The sequence below is a fragment of the Ahaetulla prasina genome, chromosome 4, assembly GCF_028640845.1.
Source record: "Ahaetulla prasina isolate Xishuangbanna chromosome 4, ASM2864084v1, whole genome shotgun sequence".
NCBI classification, from domain to species: domain Eukaryota; kingdom Metazoa; phylum Chordata; class Lepidosauria; order Squamata; family Colubridae; genus Ahaetulla; species Ahaetulla prasina.
In genome coordinates, this window is record NC_080542.1 from 55,776,227 (window position 1) to 55,788,363 (window position 12,137).

A 12,137-nucleotide genomic window follows, 5' to 3' on the forward strand; every position below is an offset into this window, starting at 1 on the left:
CATGTCAACCCTGAGCTACAAACATTTTCCTTTATTTGTTCTTTCTTTGTAATAATCTTGTATTTTTGCATGATATATCTTTTAGACTTCTAGAGATCATTTTATTTTTCTTTCCTTTAAATATCTGTCAAAAAATTATTTCTAAGCATATTGGAGCTTAGGGAGCTCGAGGGCGGAATTACTATTACTAATAGAGTAAAACTGTAAGTGGCAGGAGTCTCCTATTTTAGAAGGATTAACGTTTGTTCTAGATCAGAGTAGTCAACCTTTTTAACCTACCGCCCACTTTTGTATCTCTGTTAGTAGTAAAATTTTCTAACCACCCACGAGTTCCACAGTAATGCGCCATGTATCGTTGTCTGCGCATGCCTCTCGCGCATCGTGGATTGGATTTGGGGGGGGGATGCCAGCTACCAGCTCCGCTTGTCTGTTACAGCTGGGTAATGTGTAAGCTATTCTGGGACGAGGCTCTTTTGTTTGTGGTCGCACTATAGCACCATTTAGTTTCACTTAGGTAACGTGAAGTAAACCTATGCACGGGCGATACAAATAGTATATTTTCAGAAATTTAAATTCTCATGGGGAATTTTATGAAAACCTAATGAAAATGTTTTTAAATAATGCTATGGAATTTTTTAAAGTCAATTAAATTAAAAAAAAGGAAAGTGTTTCAGTATCGGATAAAACCCCTACCGCCCACCATGAAAGCTGGAACACTCACTAGTGGGTGGTAGGGACCTGGTTGACTACCACTGTTCTAGATAATTAAATATACTTCACGAAAACTTTGTAATAATAAAGAACAGAACTTTAACTAATTTTCAAAAAGACTGTCTTCGTTTTTTCTCAAGGATTTTCAAAGGTCACCCAAGCCTAGAACAGTGACAGATATCTTAGAATCTACCTAGATTTACATAGATTTATAATCAATCAATCTTTATTATGATCACAGACCATTAAATAAAAGCATTAAAACAATAATAAAAAATAAAAGTAAAGGACAGACAGAAGATCTTGTATTTGTTTTCTGCAGAAATGAGTCTCTGATGGGAAACAGCAATGACTGTTGATTGATAGCTGCTGTTGTTGTTGTTGCTCATAGCTTCATAGCATTCTGGACAATGTTTACTGCCACAGAATAGTTTGATAAACATTCTAAATTTTGCAAGTAACAAGTACCTTACTCTCCATCACATGTCTAGGGAGACTATTATGAAACAAAAAAGATTCCATGACCATCAGCCAATAGTCTGAAGAAAATATTTTCAAAAAACAAACCAACATTCAACATTCAGAAGACTCCTGAATGTAGCATTACGTATCTAAACTGTCTTTATTGGCTTTCTTTATAAACTCTATAAGACCTGAAGTAATTCTGGAGGAAAAGTCCAGATATATTTCTTACTACACAAAGCAGTGATTCAACTGTATATTTTCTAGCAAAATGGCCTCTTTCCTTCTCTAAAATAATGTCAAGATCCCTCAAAGTATTCAATATTTTTAACCCTGCCTACACTAACTTGGCATGGGAAACAAAAGGAAAATTGGGATGATTCAGATGAAAGGCCCTTCTACTCTCACATTCGATTCCTACATGCCAGTGGAAATTCTTCAAGGAGACCATGAATATATATATATATTTATTTATTTGCATTTATATCCCGCCCTTCTCCGAAGACTCAGGGCAGCTTACACTATGTCAAGCAATAGTCTTCATCCATTTGTATATTATATACAAAGTCAACTTATTGCCCCCAACAATCTGGGTTCTCATTTTTGCTCTTCTTTCATAGCAATTGACATTGGAGAGATCTCTTATGTAAAAAAACATAAAGATAAGCTATTTCCATGTCAGCTATAGGATTTGTGGAAACATAAACTATGACATGTGGGTGTGAATTATTAGGGAAGGCATTACTGCATGAATACAGGCAGCATCTCATGACACATTGGTGATAATGACCCATTGGTAAATGGCATAGTTTTTTCCAATTCTAAACTGGAAAAAATACATTTGTAAAGAAAATTTGCTTCACTGATTGTGGTCTACTTACTTCCAAATTTCCTATTCAGTCATGCAGAAAAGGGAAAAACGCGCCATTCAGTGTACATAAGAAGACCCCTGACAGACCAGGTCTGAGGCCTAGACCAGCATTCCGAGGAAAGCTCAAAGGCAGAATATGCCAATAACTCCTGTTCCAAAACAATGTATACTCAGAGGCATAGTGCTCCAGCACTGAAGTGAATCTATGCCCATCTTGTTTAGAAGACATGGATAGCTAGATCTTCCATGGAATACTTGTATATATTCTGAGTTGTATTGTTTCCTTTAACATGTCAAATTATTTTCCTATCTTAAAAAATGTTTTGATGGCGTAGCATGCACAAAGCATGCACAAAAGTGAAAGCAGAGCGTAATACATCCCCTCAATTTAAATAGCTTACTCAGACAGAAAGTAATAGTAGAAAATAACACATGTGTAAGACAATAGGAATAAATTAATGGGAAAGATAATTTATTCCTTCTAAACAGTTCTCAACAAATTCTCACCATCAGTATCCCCCATTCCACCTCAGAGAGAACACGTCTCTATTATATATTGTATGCATTTAATGCTATTAGGGAAGTAACTAAGTGATTAAGTAAGTAAGTAACTAGTCTGGAGAGAAAAGTACTATCATAAATTGAGCTTAGACATGGATGATTCTTCCTTTCTCCCCTCCCCATTTTTCCTTAATTTATCTTTTTTTTAAGCAAATAAATCTTTAATCTTAAAGAAAATTTAAAAAATTAAAAGTACAAACTAAAGATACAAATTAGGAAAGAAAAGGAAAAAAATAGTCTTACATTTTATACTTATCAATAATCACCTTTTACCAATGAATTCACTACTATATGAACAATACAAGGTATTGTTGTAAAATAGGAAAAACCTATACTGTAGTAACACATATTGTTGTATTCTTTGATGAAAAACAAACATTTCTTTTCCAAAAGCTATTGGTCACAAATCTTCCTTTCTGGCAAACTTTTAAGTGTGTGATTTTAACCAGAAATTCTGTGAAAGAAAAAAAATTAACCAACTGATGACCACAAATCTGAATGGGACTTCACAATTCTGATTTGAAAGAAAACATGTGTAAAATGTGAATGAGCATTTAAAAATGAACGAAGTTTAATTTATTTTGGCATAAACAAGATAGAAAAAATTGAAAAAGGCAATTGAACAGTTTTGTTTCTCTATTTTTTTTAAAACTCTGGTTCAACCTTTGTATCTTGCACACAATTTATGAAAGCAAATTGTATGAAAATCCCCAATTTATTATTCTGGAGAGTCTGAGACTGTGAAAGTGGCAAATGGAGAATTCACATATTCCCAGCCCATACTATAATTTCCTTGCTTAACATAGGATGGCTTCCAAGGCCCATTAAAGAGGTGGGGGGGGGATCATTTTGCCTCAATATACCGTATTTTTCAGAGTATAAGACGCACTGGAATATAAGACGCACCTTAGTTTTTGGGAAGGAAAATAAGAAAAAAGCTGATTGGCAGGTGGATCAGCCTCACCGAATACCCCCAATCAGCTGTTCCCAGAGGTGAATTTTAGCAACAGGTTCCTTGGTTGTGAGCTCTGTGCCTTGCTTTTTTTTCTGCCTCTGAAACTCCATTTCAGAAAAAATGTTTTTCTGCCTCTGAAAGCCTCCAAAATAGAACTTCAGAAAAAAAGCCTCTGAAGCTCTGGGAGCTTTTTTTCTGAAGCTCTGTTTGGGGACTTTTTTTCTGAAGCTTCTTTCAGCCTGTGAAACCTCCTTTTGAGAAGCTGTGTGGGCTACATTTGGAGTATAAGACGCACACAGATTTTCACCCTCTTTTTGGGGGGGGGAAAGGTGCTTCTTATGCTCCAAAAAATACGGTAAGTCATGGCCACAATGACTAAAACGTTCTCAGGATCTCAAGATCTATGGAAGAAGTAAATCGTTCATTTAAAAATATACACACAAAACAAAACAAAACCTGAAACAGCATAACATATATTTAGGAACAAATTATTCAAGTTTTCATTTCCACAGCCGTGGATCTTCGTTTATCTTGCCCTATTATAGTATCAACCATTGGGTTAACCAACAAAAGAAACCCCTGGGGCATTGTTTTTCCAAAAGACTAACTCTGTTGATAATTCCACCTAGGTACAGGTGTAGAAAAGCCAGTTTTAAAGTTTTCACATGGAAACAGCCTATGTAAAATCACCCTTTTCCCCCCAGGCCTCCCTTAATTCACTGTTTTCCAATTAGCTGCATTCATTTTGTTTCAAACCATAATCCAACCACAAGTAATAAGCTACAACATGATTGTCTAGTATATGTTTCAGTATGTGATAAAAACCTGCCATTAATGGTCTGTCAAGCCTTGTGACTCAATAGGAAACTGAAGGTCAGATCAGAGGCCTTGTTTCCAACTTCTCTGTATATTCCAGCCTCAACCACTAAATCTCTGAGAATGCTGCAAATGCTTCAAGCACATAAAAAGTCTGCCTCTGCCTCAACTCTTAAAGCAGCTCCATCTTCTTCCAGATTTGTATAATTGCTTTGTAAGCAATTATAAGCAATCATTGTTCTTCTGGTGAAAAACCCAAAGTAAAATAGTTGTGCAACCATATACATGGAATAATTGACAAAATTGGTGTCCTGGGAAAAAAAACACGAGTTACTTTAAAAAATTCAAAGATATGGGTTTTTTTGTACAAGACTCAACATACTGCAAAGAATTTGCCCAAACTTAGTCCTTAACTTTCATCTGTCTCAGAGTTACGTCTAAAGCCTAAATGAGTGGAAAAGTATTTCAGATGATCCAGCATAAAATTGTAGAAATACTGGGCTTCTGGTGGCTCCGCTCTCTCTGAAGGACGCCCTAAGGGCGCCCGCGCTGGGATTCTGTAAAAGCCGGCGAAATCAACGGCTGAAAGTACCTTCCCCGGTAAGGAGAAGGGAAAGAGCAGAAGAGGGAAGGGTAGAGCTCTCTCTAGAGGCCCTGTTTGGGGAACTCGAAAGGGAAAGTTCCCTGGAATTCCTTCTGCAAAGCTCCAGCCCCAGTGTGTTTCTGCTTTAAGCAGACAGAGAAGAGAGCGACCACTTCTGCTTCAATTGATTGTTATGGATATTTATAAGCAGACAGAATAAAACACAGGAGATCAGTCATTTAAATTGCAAGTATTAAATCTGACTTCTATTTTTCTCTCATCTACAATCAACACAATATTTTCTCTCATCTACAATCAACACAATGAAATAAAATGGTGTTTACTTGTTGAGAAAGTGAAACTGAATGGAGATTTTATCTTATTGTACTGGACTGTGGATTGTTGGATTATTTTAGTTTGTTTAAGTATTTCATAAGGGGATTTTCAGCAAGAACTTTGCCATGAAGGTTTTTTCAGAAGAATGGATTCGTGACTTTATACAGGATTATACAGAAAGAATGTATTTAATTATTCAACAATACGAATTGGAAAAAAATGGAGGCGTTTTGGATGAGAGTTTGGAGGAAATTAACCAAAGTAATCAGGACTTGGAATATGGAATGGATGTAAAGAAGCCTTTTTTAAAAAGTTTGGATGAAAAGCCTGAAGTTGTGCTACAGGAGGCTGTCTCCCGAAATGGAAAAATTCACAGGGTTAATGCTTTCCAAGAGTTCTCTTTTCGGATTGAGGGAATATACGGCAGTAACTCGTGGATTCTTGGACATAAGGAACTATTAGGAAATATTGTGACTGACTTTTCAAAAGGAGTAATGAAGGAAAGACAGAGACTAATGCATCAAAAATGGCAAGAGACAAAAGTATCATTTTTGAAAGAATTTTTTTTTTTTGAAATATTAACAGAAAAAGATTTTAGCCTTTCTGAAAGACAATACGTAAGGAAGATTTGGAAGAAATGGGTTGATTATATGTTTTATAACCATCATAAAAGACTAGATATTTGGATTTATACTGGATTTTGACGAGGAAGGACTAAAGTTGAACAGATATTGTAATTTCCCTGTATTGAAATTCTATAATCTGTTGTATTGAATTTTAAATAGAATATTCTCGAAAGATCTTATGTAAGAAAGACTTGGGGGGAAAATTATATGGTTATAGAAGTTATAAGGGAGATATTCTCTGAATTGGATTGGATTTTTATGCTTTAGCTGGTTTTAAATATTTTAGGATTAATTTGTTCTACTGATCTATATATTTTATTACTGTTTATTGTTAATTTTTTGAAGGATTTTGGTTATGTAAGGAGGAAGTCAGAGCTAGAGAGGGAGAATTGGTATAATAGTTTTGGGAAAAAAATTTTTAGCATATGGTTGTTTTATTTTAACTATACCTTGTGTTTGTTCCGGGAAGCCAGGGGAGGGGGTTTGTGAAGGGAGAGGGGTTGGGGGGAAAGGGGGAAAAAAATTTTTGTAAAACTTTTTGAATAAAAAAAAAAAAATTGTAGAAATACTGGAGTAGGAGTATCACACATAATTTCCTTATACAGTACATGTTTTTGTACCCTAATCAAGTCTGAAAAAGACTTAAGGTGGTTTCAGAATATTAGAAATGGGCACCTACTTATTTGTAAACTCCTTTTCCAGACAAATAGAGCAGACAGAGGAAGAGATGGCTAATTTACCAGAAGCAGCATGTCATATTGTATTCCTGTGGCATCCTATTGGGGAGGGCAGGTCATTGGACGTAGGAGATGCAAGATGTTTTATGTCAATTTGCAGCTGTGTCCTCAAATGCCTACAAGCCTGATTTTTCTATCCAATAATTGGGAGCAGAAGAAGGCACCCATGGTATAAGTAGTTTAGCAATACAGATTTTAAGTAGACAATCTAATCCTCTTTGGTAAGAAACAGCTTTTCCTCAAGGCATACTGATGAAATAGTAACACAAGACTAATGGATAGAAACTGATCAAGGAGAGATTCAACCTAGAAATAAGAAGAAATTTTCTGACAGTGAGAACAATCAACCAATGGAACAGCTTGCCTTCAGAAGTTGTGGGAGCTTCATCACTAGAAGAGTGATAGCATCATTTCAAGAAGAGACTGGACTGTCATTTGTCAGAAATGGTATAGGATCTCCTGCTTGGGTAGGGGGTTGGACTAGATGACCTACAATGTCCCTTCAAACTCTGTAAACTGACTAGTGAAATAAAAACTTCCAATTGAGGTATATAATGATGGTTACTATGGCATGTGGGAGCAATGCTTCTGAAGAACAAAGCAGCTATAGTGTTAATATAAGGTGCTCTTGAAGGTAATTGTTTGTCAGAAACTTGCAATAGGCATCAAACAGGTAGTCCTAGAACTTATGATTCTGCTGCTAAGCAACAGTTGTTAGATGAATTTTGTACCATTTTGCACCATTTTATGAGCTTTCTTGCCACAGCTGTTAAGTGAATCTCTACATTTGTTAATAACCTGGTTGTTGACTGAAACTGGCTTCCCCATTGACTTTGCTTGTCAGAAGTCACAAAATGTAACCGCATGACCCCAGGACACTGCAACTGTCACAAATATATGCCAGTTACCAAGGTCTGAATTTTGATCCTGTGATGAGGATGCTGTAATGACTGTAAGTATGGAAAAATGGTCATATGTTGCTTTTTTCAGTGCCATTGTAATTTTTAGCAGACAAAAACACACTAAACAAATGGTTGTATATAGAGCAGCGGTCAGCAACCAGTGGTCCATGGACCACTGGTGGTCCGTGAGAAAATTTTGGTGATCCCCAGAAAAATTATTTGCATCTTTTATATTGCACTAAATACTATTTATCTTTTTAAAAAATTCATATTAGTGGTGGGCGGAATTTAAAATTATGAATTTAGTGGTCCCTGAGGTCCAAAAGGTTGGTGACCCCTGATATAGAGGACTACCTATATATATAAACATTGTTGTGGCTCCCACCCCTGAACCTGGCCCCATGCCCGAAAGTGCCTTGGAGCCGGGCCTGCTGCCAGAAAGTGATTCAAAGCCAGGCCTGCTGCCAGAAAGTGATTTGGACAGGGAGGGGGAAGGGCCATCAGAACTTACCTCGGAAGCACTGGCCTCCCTGGATCAGCTCCAGGAGCCAGAAGCAGGCCAAGCGAAAGGGATAACGAGGCCTCCTTCTCCTGACTCTTCCCCCCCCAAGGCCACGCCTGCAGACCCAGCTGACAGCAATCAAGCTTGGCTCAATCCCAGGTTTCATAGACAGAAACAGGGGAGGGGCAGGCCTAGAAAGTGCTGAGTCATGGAGCCACACCTCGCAGGATATAAAAGGCAGCAAGAGCTGGTGTGCCTCTTTGTATCAGGCAAATCCACGGATTGACTAGAGGTGAAGGTTGTGACTCACCAGCGTCTTGGCAGCTATCGAGAGCTCTTGTCAGACGCTGATTCTTTTGCTGCCAGAGCTGATAAGAGCCGGCTAATTAAGCCATCGTTCGGACGGAGGCGTGGAGGAAACAAACGTTATGCTTTTCTGAAGGCTCTCTTTCAGCAATGATCTCACCAATTTAATGGACAGGGAGAAAGAGTACCCTCATAGCAAAAGATTAAAAGAGAGTTTTAATCTTGCTCAAAGAAATGAACAATTATTCACTGGAGTGGTGGCACTGTATTTGAATAACTTCTCTGTAAAAAGCAGGGAAAGAAATAGTTCCTGTTTTTTTGCCTAATTTAAATATATCAAGGGTTTTGTGTAAATTATACCAATGTGGAAAATATGCAGGTTGACAGCAGCCTAGAACAAGGATTGTTTAAATGAAGTAGCAGCTTATTGTAAAAACTGAATTTGGAGAGTTAAACAAGATGGAGAACAAGAATCATATTATCTTCATATCTTCATATTTATTTAGTGAATATATTATACGGCTGTCAGGGCCAAGAGAGATGACACAACCAAAATAGGGGCTGAAATATTTTGAGATATGCAAACAACAGCACTTTATTAATTTAAAGAATTAAAAGACATTATGAAATAAAGATGGAATGTGAAACATCTAAGTTAATATTATAAAACTAATAAAAATTACTTACTTAATGAACTTGCAACTGATGTTGAAAAAAGTCAAGATGTTAAATAATTTCTTTTGAGCTCAAAAATAGATAAATCTAGACACATAGAAGAAAAATAAATAGAAAATTAATCCTAGTGAGGCACACAACCATAAACATAGACAAGACTGTAAGGAACAAAAATGAAGACAACGTTGATTTATTAGTGTTTTTTTCAGTAGTAATATAGTTATGAAAGAGTGAAAGAAGACAAATCCTTCTGAATTTAAAAAAAAACAACCACCACTAATTTCACAGACCTTGTCCATGGTTCAAGGGGATGACAGATTAGAGAAACTGATTCCACTTAGGACTAAAGAGAAGGCAGGGAAGCCAAGGGCCAGATTCCTGGAATGTCTCTAAGAAAGCTGCCGGTTGTCCTCGGGACAAATCAAGGCAACGAGTCTTTGTCTCTCCTGTCACCACAGGAGTAAAAACCAACCGCCGGGCACCAGGCTAAGTAGTAACTAACAGAGCGCTATCCCGATCCTGATATTCCTCCCCCCATTGAACTTCCCCTGTATCTCGGGACAGAGGGAAGAACCATCTTGACCCCAGCAGCGTTTCTTTCCCACCACCTACCTTTCCACCTCCTTTCCCTCACCTTCTTCCCCAAATCCTTCCCCGCTTGCGTTCCTTCAACGCCACTTCGCCTTCTGTCCCCAAGAGTCTCCCTACCGACTCCTTTCCCCCACCAGGGGGCGGGGCTTGGCGGGAGATTGCGGGCGGGAGGGGGAGGGATCTCACCAGCTCCGCGGCGCGACCCAGACGAAACTCTACGGGGAAACCCGGAAGTGAGCGGAAGCAGCGGCCGCGTTCGGCGCAAGCGCACCTCTTACGTCATCGTGCCACTTAGAGCTTCAAAAGTGGGAAACGGTTAAAGTCAACTAGACCTCAGTTTCAGTAGCTGCTTCTCTCCCACTCTTGAGACGGAGAACGGCAGCTTCAAGTGGAGACAGTGAACCAACGAGATTGAGGAGGAGGAGGAGGAGGAACACGCTTTTGCCGCCTCCTTTTGTTAGATCGGTCGAACAAACACACATAAAAAAACTACTATTTCGTACAGGGTATAGGATGAATTACGAAATACTCTGAACTGTGCAGAACAAATACCACACGAGATAGAATAGAATAGAATTTATTGGCCAAGTGTGATTGGACACACAAGGAATTTGTCTTGGTGCATATTTTCTCAGTGTACATAAAAGAAAAGATACGTAGAGATATAGATCTTTTATAGATAAAAGATAGAGGCGGCGATTAAACTTCATGATTAGGCACATTCACAATCCGTTATCAAATGCGCCCATTACCTGCAGTATCAAAGCGGCGTGTTTGCCTTCCAATATCTATGACTAAGGAATGAGGGTCAGGGCAGGGCAGGGCGTGGAAAATGCCATTGTGATCCTGCCCCGTCGCCGCTTTTCTTAAGCCTACGCGTATACTAAGGTGCGGCTTTTATTGTCCAGCGTGGCTTTTTTAAAAAGGCAAATTAGAATAGAATTTTATTGGCCAAGTGTGATTGGACACACAAGGAATTTGTTTTGTTACATATGCTTTCAGTGTACATAAAAGAAAAGAAAAAGAAAAGAAAAAAAATCTTCATCAAAGGTACAACATTTACAACACAAATGATGGTCATAGGGTACAATTTAACCCTTAATGATAGCAACAAAAAGTTACAGTCATACAGTCATAAGTGGAAAGAGATTGGTGATGAAAACGATGAGAAGATTAGTAGTGTAGATTTAGTAAATAGTTTGACATTGTTGAGGGAATTATTTGTTTAGCAGAGTGATGGCCTTCGGGAAAAAACTGTTCTTGTGTCTAGTTGTTCTTGTGTGCAGTGCTCTATAGCGTCGTTTTGAGGGTAGGAGTTGAAACAGTTTATGTCCAGGATGCGAGGGATCTGCAAATATTTTCACGGCCCTCTTCTTGATTCGTGCAGTATACAGGTCCTCAATGGAAGGCAAGTTGATAGCAATTATTTTTTCTGTAGTTCTAATTATCCTCTGAAGTCTGTTTTTTTCTTGTTGGGTAAATTAAGGCAAATTACAGCAGGAAATTAGCCCATTCCTCGCTACCATAAAATCCATTTAGAATATGTCCCTTTGATGATATTCAGGCAGTGCAATTATACTAGGCTCCCCCATCAAAGTTATGATTCTGTCCTGGATTTCTCTGTCATATTTCACAGAGAAAAAGCTAGCTTTTCGTGAAACACTTAAAAATGATTTCTGATGGACTGAATGTATAAACCGAAAGGAATTAGCATCCCATTCTAATTAGGAGAGCATCACTCTACTTGTTAGCTATCTACTTAGTCAAAATGCAGTATCTTCCCTTCCTCACCATTACAGGCTTCCAAGTCAAAAAATAATCAAGAGGACATTCTTGTTTTCTAAAGTAAAGTTCGGGTTTAACAATTTTTCTTCTTTCAGATAAATCCTTATGCTTTTAAAAGATACCTGCCAGACAAAAATAGAGAATGTGCAGTGAAAGAAAACTGTATTTGATTTATAAAGCAAAACAACACCACAATATAATCTGATCCAAAAAAATTTATCCATCGACGGTGAAAATAAGCTACTATCTATGCTATGTTTTTCATTGCTGGTGGGGTGGGCAAGTGCTGAATTTTTGTTCATTACACAGACAATGCTGAGGATTGCCAGACTCTGCTAGGCTAGATGATTGAAAGTATGAGAAAGTCATCCCCAACTCTGGTCTCCTTTTAGTTAATTGGCTTTTCAAAATCAAATTGGGATTCAGGTGAAGTTTCAAAACAGAAATTATGTAGTCGGATTATCATGAATGAGAAAAAGATGGGAAATGATCCTACTGAATCTGAGATCAATTTACCAAGGATTTCCTTTTTGCTGACTCTGCCTACCCCTTCCCCTCCCAAAGCCCCCTACAATTCCATTTAAAGCAAAGAATAAAAGTCTCCTCACTAGTTCACAGGACAGTTCAAGGATTGCCGTAATAAGGGAATTGCACATAGCACATGGAAAGAGACCCAGTGTAGTCAGGTGCCTACGGCAACAGACTAGAATTTGGGAGA

At 38.0% G+C, this 12,137-nt stretch overlaps 1 protein-coding gene across 7 annotated transcripts in view; it reads right to left on the reverse strand.

The window, feature by feature from the left end:
- The window catches only part of PLEKHM1 (pleckstrin homology and RUN domain containing M1), a 46,980-nt gene extending 37,116 nt beyond the window's left edge, over positions 1-9,864 (reverse strand). For 3 of the 7 annotated variants that reach the window (XM_058179529.1, XM_058179526.1, XM_058179528.1), the window contains exons 1-2: positions 9,656-9,792; positions 9,056-9,130 (exon numbers count right to left, since the gene is read on the reverse strand). The gene's annotated coding sequence lies outside the window, so the exon portion shown is untranslated. The other 4 variants (XM_058179524.1, XM_058179527.1, XM_058179525.1 and 1 more) reach the window with 3 other exon arrangements.
- Positions 9,865-12,137: the final 2,273 nt, after the last annotated feature.